The sequence below is a fragment of the Pan troglodytes genome, chromosome 1, assembly GCF_028858775.2.
Source record: "Pan troglodytes isolate AG18354 chromosome 1, NHGRI_mPanTro3-v2.0_pri, whole genome shotgun sequence".
Taxonomy (NCBI): domain Eukaryota; kingdom Metazoa; phylum Chordata; class Mammalia; order Primates; family Hominidae; genus Pan; species Pan troglodytes.
In genome coordinates this window covers 193,774,800-193,799,089 of record NC_072398.2, presented here as the reverse complement: position 1 = coordinate 193,799,089, position 24,290 = coordinate 193,774,800, and the positions used below count along the sequence as shown (strand labels likewise).

The window sequence follows — 24,290 nt, the reverse complement described above, 5'->3', positions numbered from 1 at the left end:
CAAAAACAGACAAATGGGATTGCATCAAATGAAGAAGCTTCTGCATAGCAAAAGAAACAACACAGTGAAGAGACGACCACTAATTGGAAGAAAATATTTTAAATCATATATCAGATAAGGGGCTCATATCCAAAATGTGCAAGGAACTAAAATTACTCAACAACAAAAACAACAAAAAACAAATAACCCAATTTTTAAAATGGGCAAAGTACCTAAACAGACATTTCTCAAAAGAAGACATACAAATGGCCAACAAGTAAATGAAAAAAATGCCCAACATCTCTAATCCTCAGGGAAATGCAAATTAAAATCACAATGAGATAGCAACTCACACCTGTTAGAATGACTATTATCATAAATATGAATGATAACAAGTATTGGCAAGGATGTGGAGAAAAGAGAACACTTGTACACTGTTAGTGGTGTTGTAAATTAGTACAGCAATTTTGGGAAAAGTATGGGGGGGTTCCTCAAAAAGCTAAAAATAGAATTACCATGTGATCCATGCTATAGTATAGATATTTGACCCTCCAAACCTCATGCTAAAATTTGATCCCCAATGTTGGAGGTAAGGCCTAATGGGGGATGTTTGAGTCTTGGGGGTGGATCCCTCATGAATGGCTTGGTGCCCTCTTACTGGTAACAAGAAAGTTCTCACTCTCTTAGTTCCCACAAGAGCCCCCAAGAGCTGGTTCTTGTGGTCTTGCTTTGCTGCCCAGGCTGGAGTGCAGTGGCAACATCTGCTTCCCAGGCTCAAGGGATCCTCTTACCTCAGCCTCCTGAGTAACTGGGACCACAGGTGTGTGCCACCATGCCTACCTAATTTTTTATTTTTAGTAGAGATGAGGTCTCACTATGTTGTCCAGGAGGATCTTGAAACTCCTGGGCTTAAGTGAGCCTCCTACCTTGGCCTCCCAAAGTGCCGGGATTACAGGTGTGAGCTACCACACCCAGCCTTAAAGAGCTGGTTCTTAAAAAGAGCCTCCCACTTTCCCCTCTCTCTTTCTTTCTCTCTCACTGTGTGATCTGCACACACTGGCTCCTCTTTGCCTTCTACCATGAATGGAGGCTTCCTGAGGCCCTGTCAGAAGCAGGTGCTGGAGCCATGCTTCGTGTACAACCTACAAAACTGTGAGCCAAATAAATCTCTTTTTTTATAAATTACTCAGCCTAGGTACTCCTTTATAGCAACACAAGTGGAGTAAGAAAATCTGACAATCTCACTTCTGGTTATACACCCAAAGGGAATGAAATCAGTATGTTGAAAAGATATCTGCACTTCTGTATTCATTGCAGCAATAGCCAAGACACAGAAACAACTACAGTGCTCATCAATGGATGAATACATTTTCAAAATGTGGTATGCATACACTATGAAATATTATTCAACCTTTAAAAAGCAGGAAATTCTGTCATTTGTGACAACAAGGATGAACCTAGAGGACATTATGCTAAATGAAATAAGCCAGCCAGGCACAGAAAGACAAATACTGCATGATCTCAGTTATATGTGGAATCTAAAGAAATTGAACTCATAGAAGAAAAGAGTAGCATGGTGGTTGCCAGGGCCTAGGAGAAAGAGGTGGTGGGCAGGTAAAGAGGAGATATTGGTCAAAGGGTACAAAGTTCCAGTTTGAGAGGGGGAATAGGTTCTGATGCTCTATTGCACAGCATGGTGACTATAGTTAATAATTATGTACCACATAGTTCATATAACTAAAAGAGTGGACTTTGAATGCTTTTACCACAAAGAAATGATAACTATTTTAGGTGATGGATGTGTTGGTTAGCTTGATATGATCACTCCACAAAGTATACATGTATTAAAACACCACATTGTACCCCATAAATATATATAAGTATTTTTAACGAAAAATAGAATAAAAGAAATCATTGTCTGGAGGTCTTTTTCTGGGGCAATTCAGTTTCTGCAGAGAAAAACATTCTGTCTTTCTACTTTGTTAAGGGTGGGGAAAGCAGAGGGAAGGGAGGCTGACGGTACAACTCAAGCGTGTCCAACCTGCAACCTGCAGACTGCATGCATCCCAGGATGGCTTTAAATGCACCCCAATACACATTCGTAAACTTTCTTAAAACACTATGGGATTTTTTTGCAATTTTTTTAGCTCATCACCTATCGTTAGTGTTAGTATATTTTATGTGTGGCCCAAGACAATACTTTTTCTTCCAATGTGGCCCAGGGAAGCCAAAAGACTGGACACCTCTGGTATAATTATTTCATCTGTAGATTCATTGTCTCCATCTCCATGCCCCATCTCATTTCCAAACTTCTTGGGCTGAATTTGTACAAAGAATAAACTTTCAGTTTCCTTCTTGGGGTTAGAGGATCATATAAGAAGGGATGTCTGTCTTCTGGCATTGAGTACACAGAATTGGGAAATAGGGTTTGGAGAGGGGTTCAACTCTTCCACTACAGAGTCTTCCAAAAGATCCCCCAGTTTGTAGCTCTACCCATCACCCAAAGCCTGCTCAGTAACCAGTATCTCTGCCTCCTAGGTCTTTCTAAAATCCTGTGGGGATGGGTCAGCTCACTTCTCATCCACATCCTACTCTGCACATACTGAATACAGGGGCCTTTTGTGTAGTGATGGATCAGTTGCCCTTCTTCCATCAATTTGTGTCTTCTGAAGATTTATTGAAATCTCTCATCCACTGATGCCCCCTCTCCCATTTTTGTTTTGTCCTTGTGAGTTCATGACTATTTTATTCATTTTTCAAATTTTATTAGTCATTTTTAAATGAGAAGAAAAAAGATAAATGTGCATGGTCAATCCATTATTTTAACTGGAGTTTTCTAAAACCTTTTCTATTTGCAGACAGTGATTGTAAAAACAAGTACTTTTGTGTTTCCCGGAGCTCAGTTGTATTAACAGTATAGTTAGAACTAGGATTAGAGCCAATGATCAGAGAATGTGCCAAGACTGCAGAAAGCACAAATGGCAGTGATATTGCTGCCCACACAGCTAGGTCAGGCCACCAGACTAAAAACAGGGTAGGGTGGAATTTCCACAGAGGTCACACAAAAATGCAGACCTAGATTTTTCAAAGTAAATGTATCGTCTTTTCTTTTAACTTTTGACACAAAAAAAGTTTCTTGTACAAATCATTCAAAATCCTAACAAAAATGCACTTCATTAAATATTTTATTTACAAAATGTGGAAATACGCTCATTTCAACATCTGGCCATAATGGATTCCTGGCATCTTATGGTCTGAGTTTCATTATTCTTATATCATTTCATAATGCAATGATTTTTAAATTGCATGTTCAAATGGGACCATGGATCAGTAGTTAAAATAGGAAATCTGAAGTAAAATTTGAAATTAGTAGGAAAATGCCACCCACATAATGATCAAAACTCAGAACTCTAAATTATCAAGGGTGTCATATCCTTATCCTAGTCACTGAAGTTTCCCACAAAGATTTGAGAATGAAGATACTACCACAATGTAGCAGCAATTGGGGGAAGGGCAGGATGGCCTAAAACTTATTTAAAATATGAGTTTTATTGTTGTGGACCACAACTGAGCCTAAACTAGCATCTCCATTTCAGAAAAACCTGGAGCAATAGCTGTGTGAAACTATCATTCTTGAAGGGATATTTTAAACCTAATATACAATCTATTAGGGGAGTTAAATTATAAAATAGTAACAATATGAAAAACCTATAGAGAAAATGCCAAAAAAATAGTGTCAATACCAACAAAGAAATTCAGCACTGAAACTGGATTTCTCTTACATTACTGGTGGGAAGGCAAATGACACAACCACTCTGAAAAATAGTTGGTCAACTTCTTAAAACATTAAGCATTTACTGACCATTGATGGCAGCAATCACATTCCTAGGCATTTATCTCAGATAAATGAAACTTATGTCCACACAAAAACTTGTACCTGGTTGTTCATAGCAGGATTATTTGTAATAGCCAGAAACTGGACACAACCAAAATGTCCTACAATCTGTGAATGGTTAAACAAGCCGAGGTGTATCATGGAATACTACTTAGCAATAAAAAAAAAACTGTCAATACACACAACAACATGGATGGTTCTCAAAGCATTATGCTGAGTGAAAAAAAAAATCCCCAAAGGTCACATACTGTATGATTCTATTTGTACAAAGTTCTAAAAGTAACAAAATTATGTAGGTGAAGAACATATTTGTGGTTGCCAGGGGTTAGGGAGGGGAAGAGGTGTAGGCAGGAAGGTGGGTGTGACTTTAAAAGGGTAGCACAAGTAATCTTTGTGTTGATGGAACAGGTCTGCATCATGATTACAATTGTGGTTATATGAATCAATACATGTGATAAAATTGCCAAGAACTAAATACACACCTTTGGTTCTATATAATAGATAAATTGCCTACATTAAAAAATATAAGGATCTCAAACAAACAACCTAAATTTAAACATTGGGGAACTAGAAAAACAAGAATAAATTAAGTCCAAAGTTAGCATAAGGAAGGAAATAATAAAGATCAGAGCAGAAATAAATCAAATCGAGAATAGAAAAACAATAGAAACAAATTATCTAAACTAAGATTTGGTTTATTGAAAAGATAGACAAAATTGGCAAACCCTTAGCTAGACAGAATACGAAAAAAAGAAAGAAGGCTCAAATAAACTCAGAAATGAAAGAAGAGACATTACAATGAGTACTTCAGAAATTTAAAAAAAAATCATAAGGGACTATTATGAACATGTATGCACCAACAAATTGGATAACCTAGAAGTAGATAAATTCCTAGAAATATACAACCTGCCAACACCGAATCAACAGGAAATAGAAAGCCTGAAAATATTAATAACAAGTAAGGAGATTAAATAAGTAACCAAAAGCTTGGCAACAAAGAAAAGCCAAAGACCAGATGGCTTCACTGCTGAATTCTATCAAATATTATACCATTCCTTCTTAAACTCTTCCCAAATAAATAAATAAATAAAGGAAGACTTCCTTACTCATTTTATGAAACCAACATTACCCAATACCAAATCCAGACAAAGACACCACAAGACACCACATGAAAAGAAAATTACAGGCCAATATTCCTAATTCATTATTATAGATGCAAAAATCTTCAATAAAATACTAGCAAACCATGTTCAATAGCACATTAAAAGGATTATAGCCCATGACCAAGTGGGATTTATCCCAAGGATGCAAGGATGGTTCAACATATGCAAATCTATAAATGTGATAATACCACATTAATGGAATAAAGGACAAAACATATGACTATCTCAATAGATCAGAAAAACATTTGACAAAATTCAATATTCATTTCTGATTTAAAAGAAAAACTCAGACAGGTGCAGTGGCTTATGCCTGTAATCCCAGCACTTTAGGAGGCCAAGGTGGGAGGATCATTTGAATCCAGGAGCTCAAGAGCAGCCTGGGAAATATCACAAGACTTTGTCTCTACAAAAAAAAATTAGAAATTGGCCAGGCATGGTGGTGCATGCCTATAGCCTTAGCTACTCAGGCGGTTGAGGCAAGAGGATCATTTGAGCCAAGGAGTTCAAGGCTGCAGTGAGCTATAACTGTGCCACTGCACTCCAGCCTTGATGACAAGGTGAGATTCTATCTCAAAACAAACAAAAAAACTTTCAACAATATAATGAATGTACCTCAACATAATAAAGGCCAAACATGACAAGCCCACAGCTAACATCATAGACAATGGGAGAAAACTGAAAGATTTTCCTCTAATATCTAGTAAAATGCAAGGATGCTATCTTACCACCACTATTCAACATAGTACTAGAAGTCCTAGCCAGAGCATTAGGAGGAGAAAAATAAATACAAGGCATCTAAATCAGAAAGGAAGAAGTAAAATTGTTTCTGTTCACAAAGGATATGATTAGATATGTAGAAAATCCTAAAGACTCAATAAAAAAACTGTTAGGCCTAATAAATTCAATAAAGTTGCAGGATACAAATTCAACATATGAAAATTGGTGGTGTTTCTACAAACTAACAATAAACTACCTAAAGAGGAAATTAAGAAAACAATCTCATTTACAACAGCATCAAAAAGAATAAAATACTTAGAAATAAACTTAAGCAAGAAGTCATTATTCAAAAAAGATACTTGCACACACATGTTTATAGCAGCACAATTCACAATAGAAAAATTGTGGAACCAACCCAAATGCCCATCAATCAAAGAGTGGATAAAGAAACCCTAGCATATATATATATATATATATATATATATATATATATATATATATATGATGGAATACTATGGCATATATGGCATATATACATATATATATATATATATATATATAATGGAATACTATGAAGCCATAAAAGGGAATGAATTAACAGCATTTGCAATGACCTGGATTAGATTAGAGACTATTATTCTAAGTGAAGTAACTCAGGAATGGAAAACCAAACATTATATGTTCTCACTGATATGTGGGAGCTAAGCTATGAGGATGCAAAGGGATAAGAATGATACAATGGACTTTGGGGACTTGGGGGGAAGAGTGGGAGGGGGCAAGGGATAAAAGACAACAAATATGGTGCAGTGTATACTGCTCAGGTGATGGGTGCACCAGGTTCTCACAAATCTCCACTAAAGAACTTACTCATGTAACCACATACCACCTGTACCCCAATAACTTATGGAAAAATAAAATTTAAAAAAAGAGGTGAAAGACTTGTACACTGAAAATTATAAAACATTAATTATGAAAAATTTTTAAGCACACAGATAAATAGAAAGACAGCCCATGTTCATGGATTAGAAAGATTAATGTTGTTAAATATCCATGCTACCCAAAATGACCTATAGATTCAATGCAATCCTTATCAAAATTGCAATGGCATTCTTCACAGAAATGGGGAAAAATCCTAAAATTCACTTGGAACCAGAAAATAGTCTAAATAGTCACAGCAATCTTTAGAGCAAGAAGAACAAAGCTGGAACATCACACTTCCTAATTTCAAAGTATATTACAAAGCTACAGTAATAAAAACAATATGGTACTGGAATATAAACAAACATAGACCAATATGAAATAGAATAGAAAGTCCAGAAATAAATCCATGCATTTACAGAGTGCCAATGACACACAATAAAGAAGTATCTCAAATAAATGGGGTTGGGAAACTTGGATATACATATGCAGAAGAATAAAATTGGACCTTATCTCATACCACATGCCAAAAATAGATCAACTTGAAATGGATTAAAGACTTATATGTAAGACCTGAAACTATAAAACTACTTAAAGAAAACATAGAGAAAATGCTTACTGACGTTGTTCTGAACAATGATTTTTTGGATTTCACTCCAAAAGCACAGGCAATAAAAGCAAAACTTGACAAGTGGGATTGCATCAAACTAAATACATCTGCACAATGAAGGAAACAATAGAGAGAAGATACAACCTATGAATGGGAGACAATATTCGCAAACCATATATCTGATAAAGTGTTATAAGGAGCTCACACAACTCAAGAGGAAAAAAGCAAATAACCCAATTTGAAAATGGGCAAAGGACCTAAATAGATATTTCTCAAAAGAAGATATAAAAATGGTTAATAGATATATAAAAAGATGCTCAACATCACTAATCATCATGTAAATGCAAATCAAAACCACAATCAGATATCACTTCACTTGTTAGAACGGCTATTATCAAAGACAAAAGATGGGTTTTGACAAGGATATAGAGAAGAGATAATCCTTGCACACTCTTGGTAAGAACGTAAATTGGTACAGCCATTATGGAAAACAGTATAGAGTTTCCTTTAAAAATTAAATATGATCCAGCAATCACACTCCTGGATATATATATCCAAAGGAAATGGAGTAAGTATCTCAAAGAGGTATCTGCACTCCCATGTTCACTGTAGCATTATTCACAATAGCCAAGATATTAAAATAACCTAAATGTTCCTCAACAAATGAATGGATAAATAAAATGTGGTGTATAAAAATAAGGAAATCCTGCTATTTACAACAAGGATAAACCCAAACGACATTATGCCAGGTGAAATAAGCCAGTCACAGAAAGACAAATAATGCATGATCTCTCATGTACTGAATCTAAAATAGTCAAACTCATAGAAGCAGAGAGTAGAATGGTGGTTGCCAGGGCCTGAGGGAAGAGAGAAATGGGAAGATGTTGGTCGATGAGTACAAAGTTTCAGTTATGCAAGATAAATAAGTTCTGGAGATCTAATGTACAACATTGTGACTAAAGTTAAAAAATAGTGTAAAAATGCTCCTCAACTTATGATGGGATTATGTCTCAATAAACCCATCATAAGTTTAAAATATTGTATGTCAAAAATGAGTGTTTTGTAGACCTAATTTGATACAAAACACAATATTCAAAAAATGCTGGCAACAGTACACTGTAGCGTATTGGTTGTTTCCTCTTGTTATTGCGTGGTTGGCTGGGAGGTGCAGCTTGCTGTCACCACCCAGCATCACAAGAGAATATCATAGCACATTTTGCTAGCCCAGGAAAAGATCAAAATTCAAAGTCCAAAGCATGATTTATATTGGAATGCATATTGCTTCTGCACCATCATAAACTTGAAAAATTATAAGTTAAACAATAATAAGTCAGGGACTGTCTACATTATATATTTGAAATTTGCTAAAATGGTAGATCTTAAGTGTTCTCACAAAAAAGAAGAAAAAAACAGAGGGAAAGAAAGGGAAAATAGAAATTAGAGGAAAAAAAGGAAAGAAGGAAGAAAGGAAAAGAAAGAAAAATAGAAATGAAAGAGAGAGAAAGAAAGAAAATGGTAAGTAGGTGAGGTGATGCATGCTAATTAACTTGATTGTGGTGGTCATTTCATAATGTATACATATACTAAAACATCAAGTTGTACACTTCAAATATATAAAATTTTTATTTGTAAATTATACCTAAATAAATCTGTAAAGAAGTGTCTAAAGCCTCCTTTAATGTTGGTTTAAAATCACCTTGGGTGCTTGCTTTGGCAGCACATATACTAAAATTGAAAAACTAAGGAGAAGATAAGCATGGCTCCTGCTCAAGGATAACCCAAAAATTCATGAAGTGTTTCATATTTCCGGTATATCTGCTATGGAAAATAGCATGGCAGTTTCTCCAAAAAAAAAAAAAAAAAAAGAATTACCTTGTGATCTAGCAATTCCACTTCTGGGAATATACACATAAGGGTTGAAAGCAGGGTCTCCAAGAGATATTTGTACACCCAGGAGGCTCAATAGATACCTAGTAGAATAAATCCAAAGAGATCAACCCCAAGACATATTAAAATCAAATTGTCAAATTTAAAAACAAAGAGAAAATATTGAAAACTGCCATGGATAAACAACTTGTTCAATACAAGAAAACCTTTCATAAGACTATTAGCAAATTTTTCAAAGGAAACCCTTGCAGGCCACAAGGAAATGAAATTATATATTTTTAAGCTGGAAAAAAATTAAAATCTGCCAGCCAAAAATACTGTAATCGCAATTCTGTTCTTCCAAATGAAAAGATGATAAAAACTTTCCAAGACAAACAAAACCTGAGGAAATTTATCACCACTACACCTGCCTTACAAGAAATGCTAAAAGCACTCCTTCAAGCTGCAGGGAAAGATTGTTAAGTGGCAACATAAAAATATAAAACTCACTAGTAAATATAAGGCATACAGTCAAATTCAGAACATTCTTATATTGTAGCGGTGGTGTGAAAATCAATTATATCTTTAGTATGAAGGTTAAAGGCAAAACTATTAAAAACAACTGTAGCTACAATACTTTGTTAAGGAACACAAATTACAAAAGATAAAAGACATGTCAACAAAAACAAATTGGATGGGAGAGTAAAAGTGTAGAATTTGTACAAGTGACCAAAATTAAGTTATCAGTTTAAATAGCCTGTTATCAGTATAAGATATTTTATGTAAGCCTCATTTTAAGTACAAATAAAAAATCCTTAGTAGATATACAAAAGAATAAAAAGAAAGAATTCAAAGCATACCACTACAGAAAATCATCAAACCATAGAGGAAGACAGTAATAGAGGAAGATAAAAACAACCAGTCTACAGAGTAACCAGAAAACAATTAACAAAATGTCAATAGTAAATCCTAGCCTATTTATAACTAATTTAAATGTAAGCAGGTAAAGTTCTTTAATCAAAAGATAACAAGTGGCTAAATGGATTTAAAAAAAGAAAAAAAGACCCAACTATGTGCTGCCTACAAGTGATTGATTTCACCACTAAGAACACAGGTCAACTGAAAGTTAAGGGATGCAAAAAGATGTCATGCAAACAGAAACCAAAAGTGAGTGGGAGTAGCTATACTTACACCAGAAGAAAAAAAAAAAAAGACTTGAAGTGAAAAACTCTAAAAGAGACAGAGGAGGTCATTCTATCGTGATGAAGGGGTCAATTTATTAAGAAGATATAACAATTGTAAATATATATGCAACCAACATTGGGTCACCTAAATATGTAAAGTAAATAATAAATCTGAAGGGAGAGATAGATTGCAATACAATAATAGTAGGAGACTTCAATACTTCACTTCAACATTGGATGGATCATCTAGACAGAAAATCAACATGGAAACATTGGACTTGAACACTTTAGACCAAATTGACCTAATAGATATTTATAGAACAATCTAGCTAATAACAACAGAATACACATTCTTTTCAAGTTCACACAGAACATTCTCCAGGATGGATCATATGTTAGGCTACAAAAGAAGTCTTAACAAATTTTAAAAGACTGAAATCATACTAAGTATCCTTTTGGACAACAATGTCATGAAATTAGATATCAATAATAGGAGGAATCTTGGAAAAATCACAAATATGTGAAAATTAAACAACAGTCTCCTGAGCAAACAATGAGTCAAAGAAGGAATTAAAAGGAAAATTTAAAATATTTCAAGACAAACAAAAATGAAAACATAATTTATCAAAATTTATGAGATGCAGCAAAAGCGGTCTTTAGAGGAAAGTTTACAGCAAAAAAAAAAAAAAAAAAAAGCCTGTATCAAAAAAGAGTAAAGATCTCAAATAAACAGCATAATATTACACCTCAAGGTGTAATACAAGAGGAAAAACAAGAAGGACAAGGTAAGCCCAAACATAGCAGAAGGAAGAAAATAACAAAGATCAAACTAGAAATGACAAAGTAGAAACTAGAACAGCAATATTTTAAAAATCAATAAAACCAAGTAGTTTCTTAAGAGATAAACAAAACTGGCAAATGTTTAGCTAAACTAAATAAAAAAGAGAAGGCATATAAATAAAATCAGATATGAAAGAGGGAAAATTATAACAGATACCACAGAAATACAAAAGATCATAAGAAACTACTGTGAACAACTAAACCTAACAAATTGTATAACCTAGAAGAAACGGAGTAATTCCTAGAAGCATGCAACCTACCAAGGCTAAATCAAGAAGAAATAGGAAATCTGAACAGACCAATCATGAGAAAGATTGACCAGTAAAAGTCTCTTATCAAAGCAAAGCCCAGAACCTGATGGCTTCATTGATAAATTCTGCCAAATATTTAAAGGAGAACTACTATGAATTATTCTCAAACTCTTCCAAAAAATTAAAGAGGAGGGAATACTTCCAAGCTCATTTTATAGGGTCAGTATTGCTCTGATTGTCAAAGCCAGACAAGGATACTAGAAGAAAAGAAAAGTACAGGCCAATATCCCTGATGAACACAGATGCAAAAATCCTCAACAAAATACTAGCAAACCAAATTCAATAATATACCTAAAAAAAATTATTCACCATGATCAAGTGATTTATCTCAGGAATGCAAGCATGGTTCTGTATATGTAAATCAATGTAATACACCATATTAACAAATGAAGGACAAAAACTCCATGATTATCTCAAGAGATGCAAGAAAGTATTTGACAAAACTCAACGTCTGTTCATGTTAAGAACTCCAAAAAAGAAAAAAAAAAGATATACAGGGAATGTATCTCAACACAATAAAGGTCACATATGACAAACCCACAACTAACATCATACTCAACTGTGAAAAGTTGAAAGCTGTTCCTCTAAGATAAGGAAGAAGACAAGAATGCTCACTCTCACTATTCTATTTAACATAGTGCTGGAAGTCCTAGCCAGAACAATAAGGCAAGAAAAATAAATAAAATGCATCTATATAGGAAAGGAAAAAAATGAAATTATCTTTGTTTGCTGATGACATGATCTTATATATAGAAAATCCTAAAGACTTCACTAAAAATCTGTTAGAATTGATAAACAAATTCAATCAAGTTGCAGGTTACAAAATCAATACACAAAAATTCATAGAATTTCTATACACTGTCAAGGAACTATTCAAAAAAATTAGGAAAACAACATCACACATAATAGCATCAAAAAAATAAAATACTTAAGAGTAAATTTAACCAAGGAGTTAAAAGACCTGCATGCTGAAAACTATTAAAAAAAAAAAAAAAGCCTAAAACACTGATGAAAAGCCCAGGTGTGATGGCTCATGTCTGTAATCCCAGCACTTTAGGAGGCCAAGATGGGAGGATCTCTTGAGGCCAGGAGTTTGAGACCAGCCTGGGCAACAAAGTGAGACCTCATCTTTACATTTTTAAAATTAGCTGGATATGGTGGTGCATGCCTGTAGTCCTAGCTACTTGGGAGGCTGAGGTGGGAAGATCACTTGAGCCCAGGAGGTCAAGGCTGCAGTGAGCTATGATCTTACCACTGCACTCCAGCCAGGGTGACAGAGTAAGACTCTGCCTCTAAAAAATTTTTTTTAATAATAATAATAATTGAAAGAAATTAAAGAAGACACACATAAGTGGAAAGATACCTATATCCATGGATTGGAGCAATTAATATTGTTAAAATGTACATACTGCTCCAAATGATCTACAGTTTCAATATAACTTATATCAAAATTCCAATGTCATTTTTTACAGAAATAGAAAAAATAATATTAAATTTGTATGGGACCAGAAAAGACCATGAATAATGAAAGCAATACTGAGCAAAAAGAACAAAGCTGGAGGCATCACACTCCCTAATTTCAAAATAGATTAAAAAGCTATTATAATCAAAACAGCATAATTTAAAAATAATAAAAACAGACACATTGACCAATTAAACAGGATAGAAAGCATAGAAGTAGTCCCAAGTATTTTCAGTCAATTGGCTTTTGACAAAGGTGCCAAGAACACAATTGGAAGAGAAAGGACAGTATCTTCAATAAATGGTGCTGGAAAAACTGAATATACACATGCAGAGGAATGAAAATGCACTCATATCTCACCCTTTATACAAGAATCAATTCAGAGGAGCCAAGATGGCCGAAGAGGAACAGCTCTGGTCTACAGCTCCCAGCATGAGCAACGCAGAAGACGGGTGATTTCTGCATTTCCATCTGAGCTTTGAAGAGAGCAGTGGTTCTCCCAGCACACAGCTGGAGATCTGAGAATGGGCAGACTGCCTCCTCAAGTGGGTCTCTGACCCCTGACCCCTGAGCAGCCTAACTGGGAGGCACCCCCCAGTAGCGGCAGACTGACACCTCACACAGCCGGGTACTCCTCTGAGACAAAACTTCCAGAGGAACGATCAGACAGCAGCCTTCACGGTTCACAAAAATCCGCTGTTCTGCAGACACTGCTGCTGATACCCAGGCAAACAGGGTCTGGAGTGGACCTCTAGCAAACTCCAACAGACCTGCAGCTGAGGGTCCTGTCTGTTAGAAGGAAAACTAACAAACAGAAAGGACATCCACACCAAAAACCCATCTGTACATCACCATCATCAAAGACCAAAAGTAGATAAAACCACAAAGATGGGGAAAAAACAGAGCAGAAAAACTGGAAACTCTAAAAAGCAGAGCGCCTCTCCTCCCCCAAAGGAACGCAGTTCCTCACCAGAAATGGAACAAAGCTGGATGGAGAATGACTTTGATGAGTTGAGAGAAGAAGGTTTCAGACGATCAAACTACTCCGAGCTACAGGAGGAAATTCAAACCAAAGGCAAAGAAGTTGAAAACTTTGAAAAAAAAATTTAGACAAATGTATAAGTAGAATAACCAACACAGAGAAGTGCTTAAAGGAGCTGATGGAGCTGAAAGCCAAGGCTCGAGAACTACGTGAAGGATGCAGAAGCCTCAGGAGCCAATGCAATCAACTGGAAGAAAGGGTATCAGTGATGGAAGATGAAATGAATGAAATGAAGCAAGAAGGGAAGTTTAGAGAAAAAAGAATAAAAAGAAACGAACAAAGCCTCCAAGAAATATGGGACTATGTGAAAAGACCAAATCTACGTCTGATTGGTGTACCTGAAAGTGACGGGGAGAATGGAACCAAGTTGGAAAACACTCTGCAGGATATTATCCAGGAGAACTTCCCCAATCTAGCAAGGCAGACCAACATTCAGATTCAGGAAATACAGAGAATGCCACAAAGATACTCCTTGAGAAGAGCAACTCCAAGACACATAATTGTCAGATTCACCAAAGTTGAAATGAAGGAAAAAATGTTAAGGGCAGCCAGAGAGAAAGGTTGGGTTACCCACAAAGGGAAGCCCATCAGACTAACAGCGGATCTCTCGGCAGAAACTCTACAAGCCAGAAGAGAGTGGGGGCCAATATTCAACATTCTTAAAGAAAAGAATTTTCAACCCAGAATTTCATATCCAGACAAACTAAGCTTCATAAGTGAAGGAGAAATAAAATCCTTTACAGACAAGCAAATGCTGAGAGATTTTGTCACCACCAGGCCTGCCCTAAAAGAGCTCCTGAAGGAAGCACTAAACATGGAAAGGAACAACCAGTACCAGCCACTGCAAAATCATGCCAAAATGTAAAGACCATCGAGACTAGGAAGAAACTGCATGAACTAACGAGCAAAATAACCAGTTAACATCATAATGACAGGATCAAACTCACACATAACAATATTAACTTTAAATGTAAATGGACTAAATGCTCCAATTAAAAGACACAGACTGGCAAATTGGATAAAGAGTCAAGACCCATCAGTGTGCCGTATTCAGGAAACCCATCTCATGTGCAGAGACACACATAGGCTCAAAATTAAAGGATGGAGGAAGATCTACCAAGCGAATGGAAAACAAAAAAGGCAGGGGTTGCAATCCTAGTCTCTGATAAAACAGACTTTAAACCAACAAAGATCAAAAGAGACAAAGAAGGCCATTACATAATGGTAAAGGGATCAATTCAACAAGAAGAGCTAACTATCCTAAATATATATGCACCCAATACAGGAGCACCCAGATTTATAAAGCAAGTCCTGAGTGACCTACAAAGAGACTTAGACTCACACACAATAATAATGGGAGACTTTAACACCCCACTGTCAACATTAGACAGATCAACGAGACAGAAAGTTAACAAGGATACCCAGGAATTGAACTCAACTCTGCACCAAGCAAACCTAATAGACATCTACAGAACTCTTCACCCCAAATCAACAGAATATACATTTTTTTTCAGCACCACACCACACCTATTCCAAAATTGACCACATAGTTGGAAGTAAAGCTCTCCTCAGCAAATGTAAAAGAACAGAAATTATAACAAACTGTCTCTCAGACCACAGTGCAATCAAACTAGAACTCAGGATTAAGAAACTCACTCAAAACCACTCAACTACATGGAAACTGAACAACCTGCTCCTGAATGACTACTGGGTACATAACGAAATGAAGGCAGAAATAAAGATGTTCTTTGAAACCAATGAGAACAAAGACACAACATACCAGAATCTCTAGGACACATTCAAAGCAGTGTGTAGAGGGAAATTTATAGCACTAAATGCCCACAAGAGAAAGCAGGAAAGATCCAAAATTGACACCCTAACATCACAATTAAAAGAACTAGAAAAACAAGAGCAAACACATTCAAAAGCTAGCAGAAGGCAAGAAATAACTAAAATCAGAGCAGAACTGAAAGAAATAGAGACACAAAAAACCCTTCAAAAAAATTAATGAATCTAGGAGCTGGTTTCTTGAAAGGATCAACAAAATTGATAGACCGCTAGCAAGACTAATAAAGAAGAAAAGAGAGAAGAATCAAATAGATGCAATAAAAAATGATAAAGGGGATATCACCACCGATCCCACAGAAATACAAACTACCATCAGAGAATACTACAAACACCTCTACACAAATAAACTAGAAAATCTAGAAGAAATGGATAAATTCCTCGACACATACACTCTCCCAAGACTAAACCAGAAAGAAGTTGAATCTCTGAATAGAACAATAACAGGATCTGAAATTGTGGCAATAATCAATAGCTTACCAACAAAAAGAGTCCAGGACCAGATGGATTCACAGCCGAATTCTACCAGAGGTACAAGGAGGAACTGGTACCATTCCTTCTGAAACTATTCCAATCAATAGAAAAAGAGGGAATCCTCCCTAACTCATTTCATGAGGCCAGCATCATCCTGATACCAAAGCCGGGCAGAGACACAACCAAAAAAGAGAATTTTAGACCAATATCCTTGATGAACATTGATGCAAAAATCCTCAGTAAAATACTGGCAAACCGAATCCAGCAGCACATCAAAAAGCTTATCCACCATGATCAAGTGGGCTTCATCGCTGGGATGCAAGGCTGGTTCAATATACACAAATCAATAAATGTAATCCAGCATATAAACAGAACCAAAGACGTGATTATCTCAATAGATGCAGAAAAGGCCTTTGACAAAATTCAACAACGCTTCATGCTAAAAACTCTCAATAAATTAGGTATTGATGGGACGTATCTCAAAATAATAAGAGCTATCTATGACAAACCCACAGCCAATATCATATTGAATGGGCAAAAACTGGAAGCATTCCCTTTGAAAACTGGCACAAGACAGAGATGTCCTCTCTCACCACTCCTATTCAACATAGTGTTGGAAGTTCTGGCCAGGGCAATTAGGCAGAAGAAGGAAATAAAGGGTATTCAATTAGAAAAAGAGGAAGTCAAATTGTCCCTGTTTGCAGACGACATGATTGTATATCTAGAAAACCCCATTGTCTCAGCCCAAAATCTCCTTAAGCTGATAAGCAACTTCAGCAAAGTCTCAGGATACAAAATCAATGCACAATAATCACAAGCATTCTTATACACCAATAACAGACAATCAGAGAGCCAAATCATGAGGGAACTCCCATTCACAATTGCTTCAAAGAGAATAAAATACCTAGGAATCCAACTTACAAGGGATGTGAAGGATCTCTTCAAGGAGAACTACAAACCACTGCTCAATGAAATTAAAGAGGATACAAAGAAATGGAAGAACATTCCATGCTCATGGGTAGGAAGAATCAATATCGTGAAAATGGCCATACTGCCCAAGGTAATTTATAGATTCAATGTCATCCCCATCAAGCTACCAATGACTTTCTTCACAGAATTGGAAAAAACTACTTTAAAGTTCATATGGAATCAAAAAAGAGCCTGTGTCGCCAAGTCAATCCTAAGCCAAAAGAACAAAGCTGGAGGCATCACGCTACCTGACTTCAAACTATACTACAAGGCTACAGTAACCAAAACAGCATGGTACTGGTACCAAAACAGAGATATAGATCAATGGAACAGAACAGAGCCCTCAGAAATAATGCTGCATACCTACAGCTATCTGATCTTTGACAAACCTGAGAAAAACAAGCAATGGGGAAAGGATTCCCTATTTAATAAATGGTGCTGGGAAAACTGGCTAGCCATATGTAGCAAGCTGAAACTGGATCCCTTCCTTACACCTTATACAAAAATTAATTCAAGATGGATTAAAGACTTAAACATTAGACCTAAAACCATAGAAACCCTAGAAGAAAACCTAGGCATTACCATTCAGGACATAGGCATGGGCAAGGACTTCATGTCTAAAACACGAAAAGCAATGGCAACAAAAGCCAAAATTGACAAATGGGATCTAATTAAACTAAAGAGCTTCTGCACAGCAAAAGAAACTACCATCAGAGTGAACAGGCAACCTACAAAATGGGAGAAAATTTTCGCAACCTACTCATCTGACAAAGGGCTAATATCCAGAATCTGCAATGAACTCAAACAAATTTACAAGTAAAAAAACAAACAACCCCATCAAAAAGTGGGTGAAGGATATGAACAGACGCTTCTCAAAAGAAGACATCTATGCAGCCAAAAGACACATGAAAAAATGCTCATCATCACTGGCCATCAGAGAAATGCAAATCAAAACCACAATGAGATACCATCTCACACCAGTTAGAATGGCAATCATTAAAAAGTCAGGAAACAACAGGTGCTGGAGAGGGTGTGGAGAAATAGGAACACTTTTACACTGTTGGTGGGACTGTAAACTAGTTCAACCATTGTGGAAGTCAGTGTGGCGATTCCTCAGGGATCTAGAACTAGAAATACCATTTGACCCAGCCATCCCATTACTTGGTATATACCCAAAGGACTATAAATCATGCTGCTATAAAGACACATGCACACGTATGTTTATTGCGGCACTATTGACAATAGCAAAGACTTGGAACCAACCCAAATGTCCAACAATGATAGACTGGATTAAGAAAATGTGGCACATATACACCATGGAATACTATGCAGCCATAAAAAATGATGAGTTCATGTCCTTTGTAGGGACATGGATGAAATTGGAAATCATCATTCTCAGTAAATTATCTCAAGGACAAAAAACCAAACACCACATGTTCTCACTCATAGATGGGAATTGAACAATGAGAACACATGGACACAGGAAGGGGAACATCACTTTCATGTGCGTCCGTGTGAAGAGACCACCAAACAGGCTTTGTGTGAGCAACATGGCTGTTTATTTCACCTGGGTGCAGGTGGGCTGAGTCCGAAAAGAGTCAGCAAAGGGAGATAGGGGTGGGGCTGTTTTATAGGATTTGGGGAGGTAATGGAAAATTACAGTCAAAGGGGTTTGTTCTCTGGTGGGCAGGGGCAGGGGTCACAAGGTGCTCAGTGGGGGAGCTTCTGAGCCAGGAGAAGGAAATTCACAGGGTTAATCACTCAGTTAAGATGGGGCAGGAACAAATCACAATGGTGGAATGTCATCAGTTAAGGTGGGGCAGGGCCTTTTCACTTCTTTTGTGATTCTTCAGTTACTTCAGGCCATCTGGGCATATATGTGCAAGTCACAGGGGATGCAATAGCTTGGCTTGGGCTCAGAGGCCTGACAATCACACTCTGGGGTCTGGTGGGGGGACAGGGGAGGGATAGCATTAGGAGATATACCTAATGCTAAATGACGAGTTAATGGGTGCAGCACACCAGCATGGCACATGTATACATATGTAACTAACCTGCACATTGTGCACATGTACCCTAAAACTTAAAGTATAATAATAATAATAATAATAATAAAAAGAAAACCCTGCTCTTAGAGGGTTCATCATCTAGAAGTGAGAGGAAGATGTGAAAACAAAATTTTGTCATATGCTGTGGTCAAGTGTTTAAATGGAAGTATTAATAGGAATCTAAAGGAAATACATATGACTAAAATAAAAGAAAGTGAATTCAGTCCTGGGAGTAACAGAGACGTGCAAACAAGATGAGAGGCATTGTCTTGGAGCATAAACAATGCGGTCCTGGTTAGATACTGTACTTAAAATAATATTGTAAATATTGCAGATTTATGGGTTAAAGACTTTGCTGTTGTGGGCTAAGAATCTAACCAGTTCCAGAAAACCAACTTTTAAATAGACTTTTGGAGTAGAGTGTCTAAATGTTCTTAAAGGTTCCTGTCAGGCCTTTGAGCCCAAGCCTGTATGTATACATGCAGATGGCCTGAAGCAAGTGAAGAATCACAAAAGAAGTGAAAATGGCTAGTTCCTGCCTTAACTGATGACATTACCTTGTGAAATTCCTTCTCCTGGCTCAGACGCTCCCCCACTGAGCACCTCATGACCCCCGCCCCTGCCTGCCTGAGAACAACCCCTTTGACTGTAATTTTCCACTACCTACCCAACTCCTATAAAATGGCCCTACCCCTATCTCCCTTCGCTGACTCTTTTTGGACTCAGCCCGCCTGCACCCAGGTGATTAAAAAGCTTTATTGCTCAAAAAAAAAAAAAAAAAAAGAATCGATTCAAAATGAATTATACAAAAATTAGCTGGGCATGGTGACAGTTTCCTGTAATCCCAGCTACTGGAGAGGCTGAGGCAGGAGAATTGTTTAAACCCTGGAGGCAGAGGTTGCAGTGAGCTGAGATCGTCCCACTGCACTACAGCCTGGGTGACAGAGCAAGACTCCATCTAAAAAAAAAAAAAAAAAAAAAAAAAAAAGGATTAAAGACTTAAAAGTAAGACCTGAAACTGTAAGACTACTAAAAGAAAACATAGCAGAAAAACTTCATGACATTTGTCAGGGCAATGATGTCTTGGACAGGATTCCAAAAGCTTAGGCAACAAAAGCAAAAATAGACAAATGGGATTGCATCAAACTAAAAAGCTTCTGCACAGCAAGGGAAACAATTTACAGAGTGAAGAGACAACCCATGGATTGGGAGAAAATATTTGCAAACCACACATCTGATAAGCGGCTAATATCCAAAATATATAAGAAATTCAAACAACTCCATAGTAAGAAAACAAATAACCTGATTTTAAAATGGGCAAAGGATAAGAACAGACACTTCTCAAAAGAAGACATATGAATGGCCAACAGACATAAGAAAAATACCAACATCTCTAATCATCACAAAAATGCAAATTAAAACTACAATGAGATATCATCTTACATCTAATAGAATGGCAATTATGAAAAAGATGAATGACAACAAGTTTTGGAGAGAATATGGAGAAAAGAGAACCCTTGCACACTATTGGTGGGAATGTAAATTAGTACAGCAACTTGGGGAAATGGTATGGAGGTTCCTTAAAAAACTAAAAATAGAATTACCATATGATCCAGCAATCCAACTTCTGAGTGTATGTCAAAAGAAATTGAAATCAGTATGTTGAAGAGATGTCTGCACTTTCATGTTTATTTCAGCATTATTCAGGATAGCCAAGCTAGGGCAGCAACTTAAGGGTCCATAAACAGATAAATGGATAAAGAATATGTGGTGTATATATATACACAATGGAATACTACACAGCCTTTAAAAAGAAGAAAATTGTGTCATTCATGACTACATGAATGGACCTGGAGGACATTATACTAAGTGAAATAAGCCAGGCAAAGAAGAAAAATATTGTATGATTTCACCTATAGGTGGAATCTTAAAAAGTTGATCTTATAAAAGCAGAGAGTTAAAAGGTTGTTACCAGAGGCTGTCGGAGGGTGGGAGGGATGGGGAAAGGAAAGATGTTGATCAAATGGTACAAAGTTTCAGTTAGAAAGAGGAATAAATTTTAGTAATCTATTGTACTGCATGGTGATCACAGTTAATAAATGTATCATATATTTCAAAATTGCAAAAAATAATAGATTTCTAATGTCCTCAGCACAAAAAGAAATAAGTTGATAAGGCGATGGATATGTTAATTAGCTTGATTGGATCTCTCTATAATGTATACATAGATCAAAACATCACACTGTAGCCAGGCATGGTGGTGCCCACTGTAATCCCAGCTACTCAGGAGGCTAAGATGAGAGGATCGTTTGAGCCCAGGAGTTCACTACCAGCCTGGGCAACATAGTGAAAGCTTGATACTCAGTCTCCAAAAAAATAAAAATCACATTGTAACCCAATAAATACACAAAATTATTTTTCAATTAAAAACAATTTAAAATGTTTTAAAATTTTAATAAGGAACTTCAATTTAAAAATAAGGAAATTTTGACACATGCTATAACATCAATAAACTTTGGGGGCATTATGCTAAGTTATGTAAGCCAGTCACAAAAGTACAAATACTGTATAATTCCACTCATAGGCAGTACCCACAGCAGTCAAATTCAGAGAAACAGAAAGTAGAGTGGTGGTTACCAGTGGCTGGAGGGGAAGGAGGAATGGAGAATTGTTTAATGAGCATAAAGTTTCAGTTAGCAAAGATGAAAAAGTTTTGGAAAGGGATGGTGGTGATAGTTCCATAACAATGTGAATGTACTTAATGCCACTAAACTGTACACTTAGAAATGGTCAAAATGATAAATTTTATGTATATTTTATCACAATTTTTCAAAAAATCACCTTGGAAAGAAAAGCCCTTCCAAGTCAGGGAAGAGAAGATGAGGAACCGGGGTGTAGATATGGCAGGATGTTTTGGAGCAAAAAGAAGCAGCCAAGCTAGAAAACTTGCTCTTCCAGGCTGAACCATAAAATAATGCATTTTAATGTGTTTGAGAGGCATATTTGAGCAACCAGTTGGGAGACCTAGGTTAAGTGGGTTCTTTACCTTACAGTCATGTGACTGAACAGATGTTGACGTGGAGGGCATTTTATGGATCTATGTTTATGGATCTATGTTTAATGATGATGCCTATAAGACATTAAATGCAAATTTCTTGATAGTAAAATAACTGGTTAAGGAAATTTCAACAAGATAATATGAGTTCCAGGGAAAACCATGGTATCAATTGGAGAAAGTGAGCAGATGGAGCTAGAATTCTGACAGGCACAACTGCAGGAGTGGCAGTAGCTGGCCTCGGGCACACACTGGATACAGCTGGAATCATTGGCTCTCTTACCCTAGAATGCTTCACCTGAAAGTGTCTGCCTCCTGATTTTGTTAGTGTTTTCAATAGGGAACTAAAGTGGGTAAATTTTGTAATAAGATGTGTTTTGAATTGCTATCCTATGGAAAGTGCCTTGAAAAGCTAGTTCTGTCTCACTAATATACACTGGTTTTGCAAGGAGAGATGTTAGCCAGTGGTTTTGAGACATCAAAACTAAGTGTAAAAACATCAATGAGCTGAATAAATTTATTGTTCACCTTAATGATGAAGTGACTCACAAAACCAGCTTATTTAGCAAGTTTCTTCTTTCAAGGTTGAACACACTCAATCAAAATCTGTAAAACAGTTGAGGTATATTATTAATAACCACACCAAGGCCTGATATTAATTATGGTGATGCCCAAGAGTTCAGTCAAACTGACACTTCAATTTGCTGACATTGCCTTCAGACAAAATAATCAAAGTGCCCCAATATCTGCAAAAAGCTTGATTTTGTTGTTGTTCTTCTTCTTCCATTGTCTTAGGACATAAGACTGGACTTCTGCTTCCAGAAAGATACAGTAGGTATGCTTTACACTAGTCTTCCTGCTAAGTATAGCTACAAACCCTGAAAATTACTTATAAAACAAACATAAGACTCTGAAAGGTGGTGAGAAGAAGACAAACTGGCTGGGGACTTCAGGACCTAAGGAGTGACTCAGCAGGGAGCTCTTTGAATTTTCTCTTTGCCTCATATGTCCCACTGGGCGCTGGAGAAGCCAACAACCTGGAAATGTCAATGAATGTAGACAGAAAAAAAAAAAATCTCTAAGTCAAAGCCCACACCCTCTAGACAAAGGAGCAGCTTAGCAAAATAGAAAACTCTAGAAAATAACTTCTCTCTATTCCAGTCACATATCACAGAAAAACTGTGGTCCCACTCCCACCCCTACCAGCAAAGACTGAGTGGGGAGCCTAGACTTCCATTTTCACCAGACTGCAATGAGATGTCCTATCCCCCACTAGTGTGGTGTCAGAAAAGGCCAAGTAGAGATCTGGGACTTCTATCTCTGCCAACTGTTAATGAGACTTCTCTGTGTGGTGTCAGTAGAGATAACATGGGGAGCCTGGACGTCCACCCCTGCCCAGTGGTATCAAGGTGCTCCTCCCCCTTCCCACTTAAGTGGTATCAGAGGAGGCCTAGTGGAGAGCCAGGATTTTCACCACCACCCAGTTAATGAGGCCACTCCACTATCATTACCCTTGTTATGTTAGTGGAGGCCATCTGGAAACAAAGTATTTCTCCCTCTTCCCGCCCAGATAGTATCAGTAGAGGCCTAATGTAGAACCTGAACTCCTACTCCAACAGAGCAGTAACAAGCAGTTCTTGCCCCACTACAATGTCAATTACAGCTGAATAAGGAAACTGGACTTTCTTTTTTTTTTAAATTTTATTTATATATATATTTTTTATTATACTTTAAGTTCTAGGGTACATGTGCACAACGTGCAGGTTTGTTACATATGTATACATGTGCCATGTTGGTGTGCTGCACCCATTAACTCGTCATTTACATTGGATATATCTCCTAATGCTATCCCTACCCCCTCCCCCCACCCCACAACAGGCCCCAGTGTGTGATGTTCCCCTTCCTGTGTCCA

General features: G+C 36.8%; 1 non-coding gene across 1 annotated transcript; it reads left to right on the top strand.

Annotated features, from left to right (window-relative positions):
- The first annotated feature begins 8,983 nt into the window (after positions 1–8,983).
- Positions 8,984–9,090, top strand: LOC112207017 (U6 spliceosomal RNA). Its single transcript, XR_002941501.1, has one exon. It is a non-coding gene; the product is annotated as a U6 spliceosomal RNA (small nuclear RNA).
- Positions 9,091–24,290: the final 15,200 nt, after the last annotated feature.